General features: G+C 46.4%; 1 pseudogene; it reads right to left on the reverse strand.

Annotated features, from left to right (window-relative positions):
- Nucleotides 1–6621: 6621 nt before the first annotated feature.
- LOC121447493 lies at nt 6622–7622 on the reverse strand (annotated as a pseudogene).
- Nucleotides 7623–13846: the final 6224 nt, after the last annotated feature.

Below are 13846 nucleotides of genomic sequence, written 5' to 3' on the forward strand. Positions count from 1 at the left end.
GTCCATACACTGTTGAAAAATCAGCTCCCACCGGCAAAATTCCACTCAGCTGCTGGTGTGGTCTTTGGGAAAGACATGCCATTTTGTTATTCATATTTGTGACATCTTCTAACTGAAATAACCGCAAGGCACTGTTTTTATCAAATGTGACAAAATACTCAAGGGAAGCAACTTCAGAGGATTGAAGGTCTGCTTGGGCTCATGTTGACAGAGGTTTCAGCCGTCGTCCCCCCCTGGCCCCATTGCTTTTGGCCTGAGGCAAGTCCTGTCACGGTGGCCCAAGGATGTGGTGGGGGAGGCTGCTTACCTCACGCAGAGATGTACAGAGAGGAAGAGGCCGAGGACAGGACATACACTACCAGAAGAAGCCGCCACTCATGAGACTCCAGAAACAGGAGGGGAAACAAAGGAAGTTCACAAAGATCCTCAAAGCCAACGGAATCTGTGTGAGCCCGACAAAGACTGTCCCTCAAAAAACAAAACAAAATAGGCTGGACATAGGGGGCACACCTTTAATGCCAGCACTCAGGAGGCAAAGGCAGGTGGAGCTCTGTGGGTTCAGTGCCTGCCTGGCCTACTTAGCAAGTGCCCGTGAGTCGATGATAATCTTTTAAGAAGAAAAGCATGTACCCCTCAACAGTACATCCCAGTGACCCACTTCCTCCATTCAGGCTCCACCTTCCACACTTCCCATCAAAACCTGTAGTGATCAATTATAAAATCATTACTTAATTAATCCATCGATTAGGTTGGTCAGCACCTTCATGATCTAATGACTTCTTGAAAACACAACCTCTGAACCCTGCACTAGGGACCAAGACTTCAGCATATGAGCCTTTGGAGTTGGGATGGGGTGATAGAGTCATTCTTCTGAGAGATGAAAATGTACCTCACACAAAAATATGGACGTTAATGTTTGCATCAGCATTATTCAAAATAGCCCCAGAGTAAAAACAGTTCAAATGCCTAGCAAGTGTCCAGACTATTTTATTTATTTTTTGATAGGTAAACAAAATGCAGTATATCCATACAAAGAGATATCACTTAGCCAATAAGAAAATTAGACACTTACACATGCCACAGCACTGATGAACTTTGAAAACCCAACTAAGCAAGACCACACCCCAGTCAGATTGGATATCATTAAGAACGACAATGCCCCCCCCCCCCCCAAAAAAAATGCTGGCGAGAATGTGGGGAAAGAGGGAGCAAAAGTATAGAGTGGATCACCCACTGTGGAAATCAGCGTGTATTTTTCAAAAACCAAAAAAAAAAAATGCTATATGTTCCAACTATACCATTCTTGAGTATATATTAGAAGGGTTCTAAGTCAGCTTTCAGAAGTGCCTGCACATCCATGTTCACTGCAGCCAAGATAGAGAACAACATCCAAGATGTGGAACCAGCCTAGACATCTGCCAGCAATACCGGGGTGTCCCCCTGAGAAGACGGCCATACCCATGGGTTGGTAAAGGACTGTGACCTGAAGGTGCTTTGCATTGCATCACACCCTGCTTTGACCACCTCTTCCCTCTCTTCCTTCACTCAAGTCCTCAAACAAGAATGCTGACCTGAAGATGTGGGTGCAAAGGATATATGGAGAAACAGAGCCAGCAGCGGCGGTGGCAGCATACACTAGGTAGTGCCCACAAAAGGGCGCTTCTGCTCAAGCCTGCAAATGCTCTGGAGTGTAAACCCTGATGCAGAGATGCCTGACTCCAGGCTGTGGAGGGGACTGTTATTCCCATCTCTCATGGGGTTGGAGTTCAAAGAACCTCAATTTCCTTACCTTGCTTTTAGAAATAAGCCCACCCCAGGGAACAGGAGGCCCAGCCTCTGAAGAAAAGCCTCAAGTGCTCTCATTAGAATCAAAGCCCCACAAACAAAGCCAGCTATATACCAGTGGTAAAAATGGATCCCGGGGGAGAGCATGGGCAGTGCAGTTACTACCTCTGGGGTGTATATTATTACTAAAGTGCAAAAATGGATGAAATGAGTCCCCCAAGTCCCTACTGAGATATGCTTGGGTTCACAACCACATGGAGACCTGACTTCATGCAGAAGCGTGAAGAGGCCTTTTATTCTTCCCCAGACTGCCCAACTGCTGCCAGCTCAACCTTCCACAGAAGCCTTTCACTTCTCACAAACCTCCCATAGCGTCCCATTGCCTTAGTGGCATGCCTAAAACTCCATTACATGATAGTCGAGGCTCTAAAGAAAAGATTTCATCTTATGTGTGAGTGTCTGTGTACCACATGCATGAAGCACCCTCAGAGCCCAGAAGAGAAGGTTGGGTGCCCTGGGACTGGGGCTACAAATGGTTGTGAGCACTGTTGGTTGCTAGTGTTGGGAACTGAACCTGGGTCCTCTGCAAGGGTAGCAAGGGCCCTTAACTTCCGAGCCATCTCTCTAATCCTGTATTTGAAGCTTTTGAACATGTAACCGTGTTACATGTTTTGACCTGTCTAATCAGAGTCCTCTTTTTTCCTCCTGAGGACCATCAGTTCCAGTCAGATGAGTACGTGGGCACAGAGAGTCTGAAGATACCATGAATTCTGTTCTAGGCCTGCTGGTTGTGTGACACAGCAGTAAGTCCTCTCCTCCAGGCTCAGGGTCCTGGTCCATAAAGGGGAACTGTGAGGCGGTGGCGAGTATGATGGAGCTCAGACTAGTTAATGGCTGGAAAAGCTGGTGTTTAAATCTGACGCCACGCCATTCCCACAGAACAAACAATGCTGTCTCCTGGTCCAGCTCTTTGACTTGATGCTGTGCTGTGCTCCTTGATGCTGTGCTGTGCACCTCGATAGTCTTGCCTCTTCCCCTTGATCAGAACCTTGTGCATTCTTCAAGGCTGGGTGGAAACTTTCCCTTTTGTGCCAACTTCCCCATGACCTGAGTCCTCGGGGTCCTGAGGCACCTCAGAATTCTCACTGTCTTGTGTCATGTTGTTAATCACGTCTTTGCCTTCCTGTTCTAAGTTCTCAGCCTCCTCTTGAGTCTACAGAATGGTTTTCTAGCTCTCTGTCCTTTCTGTCTCTTAGCTTTCTCCCCTCCATCTATGTTTTGAATGATCTGGATTCTATTTTAATTTAATTATTTAAATGATTTTCCCTTTGTAGTCTTTGAACATTTCTGATAGCTGTTTAATGTCAGAGGGGCTCCTCTTTGTATGCTCCCTTGATATCACATCTTGTTTTTGTTTTATGGACACAATTATTAGAGGTTTAAAAAAACTGTTTTTTTTTTTTACACTGGCCTGAGCCACTAAAAAATGACTCCATCTATCCTGAAATGATTGTGTGCCCTTGCACATGGGAAGTGTGAGGTGATGAGGTCATGTGTAGGGATGCGGTCTGTTGGCTATGTGACCTTGTATGTGTGTGGGAATCCTGAAGGACAGAAAGTGGAGATGCTTCCAATTGCTCTATGTGATTTGAGGAGAACACTCACAGAGGAGACTGAGGCAGGAGGATGAGTGCTCGTGGGTGTTCTGAAGAGATTCAGGTGGAGAACAGGAAATGCCCAGGGCTCCATTTCTTTGCCATCACTACCCACCTTGCTCCTGAGAGCTGAATCTCACTGCAGAGCTGGCAGACTGGTCCTGAAATGTATCCCCTTTCATGGAGACACCAGACTAGAATGTCCTCTTCGGAGACTTCTCTTCCTTCTCCTCCTCTTTCTCCTCCCCCTCTTCCACTTCCTGCTTTCCTTTAATCCTCTCCCTACCTTGTCTTCTAGTTATTTTTGAAGATTCACAAGTGATAGCCTCTCCATCCTTATTTTCTTTTAGAGGGTTTGTATCTTTATTAACATTTCTTCCTGTCATTTTACTGAAAACTCAGGTGAAAGAGGAATTAGACACACATAGCCAATCTTCTGTTTGGAGCTATTTATTTATTTATTTATTTTTAAAAAGACATCCCATTTACGGGCACACACCTTTAATCCCAGTACTTGGGAAGTGGAAGCAGGCAGATCTCTGTGAGTTTGAGGCCAGCCTGGTCTACAGAGCTATTCTGGGCTGTTATCCAGAGAAACCATGTCTTGAAAAAACCAAATATATACATAAAAGATGTCTCATATTTACCAGGCTGGCCTTTGGCTTGCCTTGTAGCCAAGGAGAGCTCGAAAGTCTGATTCTCCTGCCCCTTTGTCTTCTGGCATTATAGAAATGTGCTGTCATGTCTGGTTTCTGCGGTGCTGGGAATCCACCCCAGGGTCTCTTGTATACTTGGTGAGAATTCTATCCACTGCTCTCTGCTCCCGCTTTCTACATTACTTATTGACTTAGTGACTCAAGTCAGTTCCCTGTTTGAGATTCAGTTCTTTAAGATGCCCAACTGTCCTATGGTCTGCAATGGAGAACACCCCATTCTGTTTTTATTGACTTGTGTGTGAAGGCGCTCTAACACGTTCACCAACGGAGACGGTTTGTACATTGAGCATCACTGCTGTGCCTTATGCTTCTTGTCCAGGCCTCACAGATGCATCTTCTCACAGGAAGGACTTAATCTGGAGAGGCATTTTGATCTCTACTCTATAGCCCTAGTGTTTTCATCCTGGATCATGCACATCTGCAGGATCTAGATGTGCACATCTGCAGAAGCAAGGGCTCTGTGTGTAGACACCCATGGTCCAACTCCTTTAAAGTTACAATCCTCTTGACTCTCTTCTAGAAAAATCAGAGCTTGGGAGTCTTACTATCTGTTATCTCTTGTTTTTGTTTGTTTTGGTTTGCTGGGGGCAAGTAGGTTACTTCCGCTCAGAATTTCCAGTTTTCTGAGTTGAAGGAATTCCCCGCTTCCTGCCCTTGTGGGCAGCGCCTTCTTCCCCTTCGCTTTCCCTCACTCATACCCAGAGTAGCTGGATGTTTTTCTTCAAAGAAAACTACGTGGCCAGTTCCAGCACAGCCAAATAAAAACCACAAGCGGAGCATCATGACATGGTCCTCTGCCTCATAGGTCATATTTTTGGCAAATGGCTGTGTCCTGTTAATTGTCATTCCCATGGTGTTCAGCTTCTTCATTCATTGGATACATGGCTTTTCCTGGCTTTGGAGCATTTGGAATGGTCCACATTGATTAAAATGGGAAGAAAAAGCAGTCATTCTTTTACACTGAGAGAGAGAGAGAGAGTGTATGTGTGTGTGTGTGTGGGGGGGGGGGTATATTTTAGAGACTATATTTCTTAACTCCAGAGAAAGAAGCTGCCATTGAGAGTAACTGGTCAGGATGGAGGTGGAGGTGATTTAGAAGGAAAGCTATGAGTCTCCTTCCTTTGTCAATTCATTATTATTCTTTTCCTTTCTGTGCTCCATTAATCAACAGAGTTGCACCAATTAGCTCACAAAGTCTATTGAAATCAATTTTTTCATTTAACTTTTATTTATTTAATTTTTTATTGATTTTTATGGGGCTCTACATTTTTCTCTGCTCCCTCTGCCTCTCCCCTTCCCTTCAACCTCTCTCAAGGTCCCCATGCTCCCAATTTACTCAGGAGATCTTGTCTTTTTCTACTTCCCATGTAGATTAGATCCATGTATGTCTCTCTTAGGGTCCCATTGTTGTCTCTGTTCTCTGGGATTGTGATTTGTAGGCTGGTTTTCTTTGCTTTATGTTTAAAAACCACTTATGAGTGAATATATGTGATAATTGTCTTTCTGTGTCTGACTTACGTCACTCAAAAAGATGTTTTTTAGCTCCATCTATTTGCTTGCAAATTTCAAGATGTCATTATTTTTTTTCTGCTGTGTGGTACTCCATTGTATAAATGTACCACATTTTTTTTTTTTATCCATCCTTTGCTTGAGGGGCATTTAGGTTGTTGCCGGGTTCTGGCTATGACAAACAATGCTGCTATGAACATAGTTGAGCACATGACCTCGTGGCATGATTGAGCATCCTTTGGATATATACCCAAAAGTGGTATTGCTGGGTTTTGAGGAAGGTTGTTTCCTAATTTTCTGAGAAATTGCCACACTGACTTGCACTCCCACCAGCAATGCAGGAGTGTTCCTTTACCCCACAACCTCTCCAGCATAAGTTGTTATCAATGTTTTTAATCTTGGCCATTTTTACAGGTGTAAGATGGAATCTCAGAGTTGTTTTGATGTTCATTTCTCTGATGACTAAGGCTGTTGAGCATTTCCTTAAGTGTCTTTCAGTCATTTTAGATTCCTCTGTTGAGAGTTCTCTGATTAGGTCTGTACTTCATTTTTTAATTGGATTATTTGTTCTTTTGATGACCAATTTCTTGATGAACTCAATTTTTGAACACTGTGGATGAACCTACTTTTAAACTGCACTATAGATACTATTTAAAAAAAAAACACTGGATAGACAGCATAAAGCGAGACTGTGGAACCTTGGTTATGACAATAACATAAGCATCTAGGACTGCCCAGGATAGGAACAACCGGAGAACCACCATAAATGGACTGCCCTGCATGCTTAAGCATTGCCAGGCCGTAAATGAATGAATGAAATGAATAGATACTATAGTATGGGCACTGTGAGGTAGATGCTCAGCATCCAGGGTCGAGTTGGGACAGGTACTTTCCTCAGCAGTTGAGGGCCTCTCTCTTGCTCTTGTGTCCTTTCTGGGGTGGGTGGTCAGAGCTTCTTACTCTTTGGAGGCCATGTAGGCCATGAGGTCCACAACTCTGTTGCTGTAGCCATATTCCTTGCCATGCCAGGAAATGACCTTTCCAGAGATGTCAGTGAGAGCAATGCCAGCCCCAGCATCACCAGTGGAAGAGTAGATGCCACTGTTAAAGTCACAGGTGACAACCTGGTCCTTAGTCTAGCCCAGGAATCCCTTTAGAGGGCCCTTGATGCCTATGTCACCACTTTCTTGATGTCATCACACTTGGCAGCTTTCTTCAGGTCAGATCCATGACAGACACATTGGGGGTAGGAACATGGAAGGCCATGTCAGTGAACTTCTCATCTAGTACCGGATGACCTTGCCCACAGCCTTGGTAGTATCAGTGGATGCAGGGATGATGTTCCAGGTGGCCTCACAGCCATCACACCACAGCTTCCCGGGGTGGGGGGGCATCCCCAGGCTTCTTGGGTGGCAGTGACGGTGTGAACGATGGTCATGAGTCCTTCCACAATGCCCAAGTTGTCATGGATGACATTGGTCAAGGGGGCTGAGCGGTTAGTGATGCAGGGAGCCTTGCTGACAATCTCTAGTGGGCTGTCATACTTCTTATGATTCATATCATCAACATGGGGGCATCAGCAGAAGGGGCAAATATGATGGATCTTTTGGTCCCAACCTTCAAGTGGGCCCTAGTCCCTTCTCCATGGTGGCGAAGACACCAGCAGACTTCACTACATACTCAGCATCACCCCATTTGCTGTTGGCTGGATCTTGCTCCTGGAAGATGGTAACGGTCTTCCCATTGGCAGCAAGCTTCCTGTTCTCAGCTTTGACTGTGCAATTGTACTTGCCATGGGTAGAGTCCCACTGGAGTCATCCTGGAACATGAATATCACATAACCAAGGTCAATGAAGGGGTCACCCATGGCAGCAATATCCACTTTGCCAGACACGAAGGAAGCCCTGTTAACCAGGCTCCCAATACTGCCAAATCCATTCATTCCAACCTGCACCATCGTGTCTCAGGGACAAAGCTGGCATTGGGTGCAAAGATGCGACAGTCTCTGGAGCCAGGAGGAGCAGGGAGCCCTGTGTTGAACTTTTTGAGGCATCGGCAAACTTGCTTTTTGCAGCTTTGGTTTACCACTTCGCAGGGTAGGACACGGGAACCGGAGAGTCCCAAATCACATAGCTGGCTGCTGAAGAGAGCTATTTAGTTCAGGTGCCCGGGTTGTGCTTGCCACAGCTCTCTATGACTGTGGGTTTTTATCCCTCCCCTCTAGAGGGTAATTCAGACGCACAGGCTTGAGATTGAAATTTTAAGAATTTGTAATCTTTTGCATTTCTTCTATGGATAATGCAAAAGAGAAAAGTCTATACTCTTGGCTAATGTGATTCTGGAACCTCATCATAACTCACAAATGGGGTCTTTTCAAGTGATTCATCTCATTACAACAAGCTGGCTCACTCGGTCCACAGCCCTTTCCCAGCACCGTTAGGTGGCTGTTGTCAAGACAGGCTCAGCTGAGGCGACACAACTGCTCCCCGCCCTCTTTGCTCCCCGATCCCAGAACGTGGTGTGGTCTAGGTGTGTCACACACAGCTAGGAGGAGCAGAAGGTAGTTCAGGTAAAGCGAGTTTGGAGCTCCCTGGCCTGTGTCACAGACCTGCCTCTTCATGTTCATCTGCCTCTACCGTTTGCCTTCTAGTGGCAAACTGTAACCTTCCACCTCTGCCTTCTAAACAAGGACCTGCGTGTTAGCTGGTGGTCCGTGATAGCCAGAGTCACTTTACCTCTAGCTTGGTGGTCTCGTCTCCTAGGAGCGTTTATACCTAGAACATGGGGTCTGACATCGGAAGAAAAGACATATAGGACGCCTCAAGCAGGCTCCACAGACTTTGATTTGGGAGGGCCCCAAGCTTCCACATTGCTCCTGGAATCATGTCTTTTCCTCACAGGGCTTTCTGATTTGGGGGTGGATGGGGGGATGGCGGTATGCTTGCTGGGCCAAGAGGAAATTTGTTTTCCATGACAGCGAGAATTACTAACTTAAAACACTTCTAGCCAAGGAATGTTTGAAAACAGAGGCCTGGTCAGGGAATAAGGCGGGGTGCTTTTTTGGGATAGGGAAGGGACTTCAGTGAGAGCGCATTTCTTATACGCATGCGTAGAAGCAGGAAGTAGTCGGTCTCTTTGTAGTTGTAGTTCCTGAATTTCCCACAAGATGGCGGAGGAACTCTGTCTTTCCAGTGCAGCATCACAAGTCTGGAAGATGATTTGGTTTGAGAACGCCTTTCAGGTCTTCACAAGAAACCTGACATTAAAAGCATTTCACTTGAATATTCAATGGAAAGCTGAGTTCCTATAAAACTAAATGAAATATGTAGGGAAGTTCCCAGGGATGTATACAAGAGATCAGTGTCAGATAGGGAATTGATAATTGGGGGAAGGGGTTTGTGCTTGAGGGTTAGGCAGTATAAACTGTTCAAAGGCAGCTTGAAGTCTAGTGGTTTAGACTTAGGACTTTAGACATCACATCGGACGATCACGATGAATAACATTTAGGTGTGTGCGGTGGCGACAGTAAAAACAGCTCCTGTTTTTGGAGAGCTTGCATCCTACTGGGAGGCTGACAACAGCTTAGATAAGAAAAACAACCGGTGTGTCAGATGGCAGCGAACACTGTGGGGATATCGGGTGGGAGGGGAGGCATGTAGCTTTAAATCCACGGTACAGAAGACCTCCTGGGAAAGACGACATCTCATTGAGACCTGAAGGCTTGATGAGCAAGCCCTGAAAAGTTTAGGGGACAGACTTCCTGGCAGGGGACACAGTAACGTAGCAGCCCTGAGACAGGACCGAGGAGGCCAGGCTGGATGCTGGGCAGAGTCAGGCTGGAGAACAGGATATTAGTCAGAGGGAGACTCGGGTAAAGAGGGGGATTTTAAAAATGGCTTTTTAATAGCATGTATTAAGTATATATTATAATGAGTTCCATCATACCCTTCTCTGCAAATACATATTTCAGTATTATTTGCCTTTTATTGCCCTTATCTGTCCCCTCCAACTCCCAATAGTCATTTTCCTCTTCTTAATTAGCCCCTTATTACCTTCAGCTTTCACACTTCTTATTTTTATCCATTGGACATCGCGAGTTTATTCCTGTTATTTAAAGGTATTTATTACAGTGGCTGCACCACAGAGGAATGCATTTTTTTGAGAAAATGGGAATTTTGAATTGGAATGATGAAACTAAACCTTGTAAGAGAGAGGCTAATGACCTGTACCTACCAAAACAGCACCCAGGCCAGGCCAGCGTCCTACCAAAACAGCACCCAGGCCAGGCCAGCATCCTAACAAAACAGCACCCAGGCCAGGCCAGCACCCAGCCAGGCTTCTTCAGAGTTTGCTCAGCCCATGCTTGGGACTCTTTGCTGTTCAGGGCACAGGAGAAGGCATAGGATCTCCTGCCTGCTCAGGGCACAGGAGAAGGCATAGGGTCTCCTGCTTGCCAGGGCACAGGAGAAGACATAGGGTCTCCTGCCTGTTCAGGGCACAGGAGAAGGCATAGGGTCTCCTGCTTGCCGGGGCACAGGAGAAGGCATAGGGTCTCCTGCCTGTTCAGGGCACAGGAGAAGGCATAGGGTCTCCTGCTTGCCGGGGCACAGGAGAAGGCATAGGGTCTCCTGCCTGTTCAGGGCACAGGAGAAGGCATAGGGACTCCTGCTTGCCGGGGAACAGGAGAAGGCATAGGGTCTCCTGCCTGTTCAGGGCACAGGAGAAGGCATAGGGACTCCTGCTTGCTGGGGCACAGGAGAAGACATAGAGTCTCCTGCCTGTTCAGGGCACAGGAGAAGGCATAGGGTCTCCTGCCTGTTCAGGGCACAGGAGAAGGCATAGGGACTCCTGCTTGCCGGGGCACAGGAGAAGGCATAGGGTCTCCTGCCTGTTCAGTTTCCATCCACTAGGTGCCAGTGGCACAGCTAAGCCGGGCTTTGAAGGTTGGGCACGATATTAATAGGCATTAGCTGAAATGGAGTGGGAAGGCTCCTCAGCCAGGGAAACAAGCTGACATTTGACAAATGTCTCTGTGTAGAGACCAAGGTCCCTTTCTGGAGCCATGGAAACCATTTTCTCAGCTCCCCGATCCCCTGCTTTTGGCCTAGGCGCAGTTTCCATGACATCTGTCTTACAGCAGATGGAGGCCTGGAGCCAGAGGCTAAGTGATTTGTTTTATTTTTTTAGGGAGGTCTAAGCATGACAATATGTGTTATACAATTTAAAAAAAAACAAGAGTAAAAAGAAAAACTGCTCTTTTAGCCTCCTCCCCTCTCCCATCTACTGCCCCCTGGCATCATCCCAAAATGAGAAATGAGAAACTTGTATTTCTCCTAGCTTCCAGATAGGGGTCAGATTATTTTTCTACCATTGGAATATAAAAATTAATTTATTGCCTTAGTTAAATTTGATTTTACACACACACACCCACACACCCATGCACACACACACACACACCCATGCACACACACACCACACACACACACCCATGCACACACACACCACACACACACACCCATGCACACACACACCACACACACACTCCCATGCACACACACACACACACACCACACACCACACACACACCACACACCACACACACACACCACACACACACCACACACACACACACCACACACACACACACACCACACACACACACACACACACCACACACACACACACACCACACACACACACACACACACACACACACCACACACCACACACACACACTTGATTGAGATATTTTTGTTGCTGTTGTTTTAAACAGAAACTCCACAGACCCAGCATCAGGTTTCATGGAGCATTTGCTGAAGTGCTTATCTTCAGTAATTCTTTTCCTGGATACCTTCCAATTATTTCCAGAGGACAAACTCATGCTGTGTTAAGGATCTCTCTGTCTTTGTCTCTCTGTCTGTCTCTGTCTCTCTCTGTGTGTATCTTTATGGCAGGAGGAGCTCTGATGAATTCAGCCTTGGGAGGGCTAAGCTTCAGAGTCTGGCTGAAGTAGAAAATATAAGGCTTTTAAGGGATGTTTGAGGCAGGAGAAAAGGGAAACCCTTAGGTAAGCAGAAGGGATAGCTACCCACTTTTCTTTCTCTGCTTGACTCTTGCTAGATCTGCTTCCGGGTAGCTGCTATAAGGAGAAACATCCAACAACACAGAGGGCTTCAGGTGGAGAGCCTTGCCTCTGAGCATGGGAAGGGCTTGTTCCTGAGGTCTCCAAAGCTGCTTGTCCATCACCATCATCAGAGATGCTAGTGTGATGAGATGACCCCCACACCTGGGCTTCTGGGTCAGTCGCATCTGATCAGCCCAATACACGAGTTGCTGGTGAAATTCTGACGAGCTCCACATACCATATTGGCAGTCAGAAATGATTTCACACAGTTTAATAGAAACTCAGGTGTTTCAGGACTATGCTGAGGAAGAGGTCTGCTGCTTCGTCTGCTGAAAACAGGACGACTCTGCTTGTGTTTCTGAGACAGGACCTTCCTCTGCTGCTGGCCTCAAACTCAGGGCAATTCTCCTGCCTCAGTCTCCTGAGTGCAGGGATAATAGATGTGAGCTACCATGCTCAGTTTTGTTTGTTTGTTTTGTGTGTTTGAACACGTGTGTGTGTGTGCACATGTGTGTGGATGTACGTACGTGTATGTGTGCATGTGTGTGTGTACATGTGGAAGTCAGAAAACAACTCTGGGTGTTGTTCCTCAGGTACCCCTCATACCTTGAGATAGTTTCTCATTAGTCGGCTCTCTTCAAGTAAACTAAGATAACCGGTTACTGAGACCAGGTGCCCACCCGTCTCTGCGTCCCCAGTGCTGAGACAAGTTCTAGCCACGCCATCATGTTTTGCTTTTTCTCTCTCTACTTTAAACATGGATCCTGGGGATGGGACAGAGGAAAGCACTTTGCTTTATACAAGAAAGGTGCTTTACCAACCCAACTGTCTCCCTAGCTTTTGTTTTCTTTTAGAGGTGAGTTTTTATGTAAATGAAGATATTAAGACCCAAGAAGATACAGAAGGGAGAACATGGAGTTTTGGCATTTTGAGACTTCCCTTGTATACATGGCGATCCTTTCCTTATTTGTTTTACTATTCTGCTTTGCTTATGCAATAAATGCTGTCATCAAACACTATTTTTGTGGTCCACCATGCCCTGGTCAACGACTCTGGTGCTCAGGCTAGAGCTAGTAAGTATGACTTTGTTGATGGAAGGAGTTTGTGCATATTGACATGCATCTGTCATTCACGTGGTCATGACAGTGACTTCATGCTTGGTCTCTGCTGACATCTGTCAGCCTTATAAAAATGCCCACCTTTTACATTGTCCTTGCTGGACAGGGGCCGAGACTCAAAAGAGCCAGCCGGCTGGCACCTACAGCCAAGGACTATTTATTTTAATCTATTTTCCTGTTGCTATGGTAACAATACCCTGACAGAAGCAACTTAAATGAGAAGGGCTCTGTTTTGGCTCACAGTTGGAGGCAATAGTTCAGCACAGTGGGGCAGTCACAGTGGCCTACGTTCGAAGGAGCTGACCGGACAGCACCTACAGCCAAGACGCGGAGATGGATGAACGTTTGCCCACAGCTAACTCTCCTTCTTATGCATCCACAGAATGGTGCCATCCACAGTGGACGAGTCTTCCCCCCTTCAGCTCACCTGGCCAAGATAATGCATCACAGGCATGCTCAGAGGCCCACCGCCAAGGTGATTCTAGATCTCACCAAGTTGAACAATTGAGATTACCCACCATGGTGTCACTAATAAACAAGGCAAGGTTTTCCCAGGCGCTGGAAAAACCAAAGTTTTCTTAATGGATGAATGATGGCAGCTGATCCATCTCTTTCTCATTGAGTGCCATGGAAATTGAGAGCACGGGAGACTGGCTGTCCTGTGAGCAGTCCTGATTTTTATGGCAACATCCCAACACCATTTCAAAGGCGCCTTCTCTGCTAGCACTGGAGCAATGAAGACTAATGGAGGGCCTCGTTTCAGAGGTCTTGACTAGCTTTAGAATCATGATCTGACAGTGAAGTGTGAGATTTGGAGAATGTGTCCTCTGTGGGAACTTAATGGCTCCCTGTCAGGTCATAACTGGCTTTCTTCAAAGAGCCTTAAACATGAAGACACGACCAACTCATTTATGGCTTCTCTCCATTAACAGGGACACC

The sequence above is a fragment of the Microtus oregoni genome, unplaced genomic scaffold (genome assembly GCF_018167655.1).
Source record: "Microtus oregoni isolate MIOR12 unplaced genomic scaffold, Mior012 000004F_ref0000308, whole genome shotgun sequence".
Lineage (NCBI taxonomy): Eukaryota > Metazoa > Chordata > Mammalia > Rodentia > Cricetidae > Microtus > Microtus oregoni.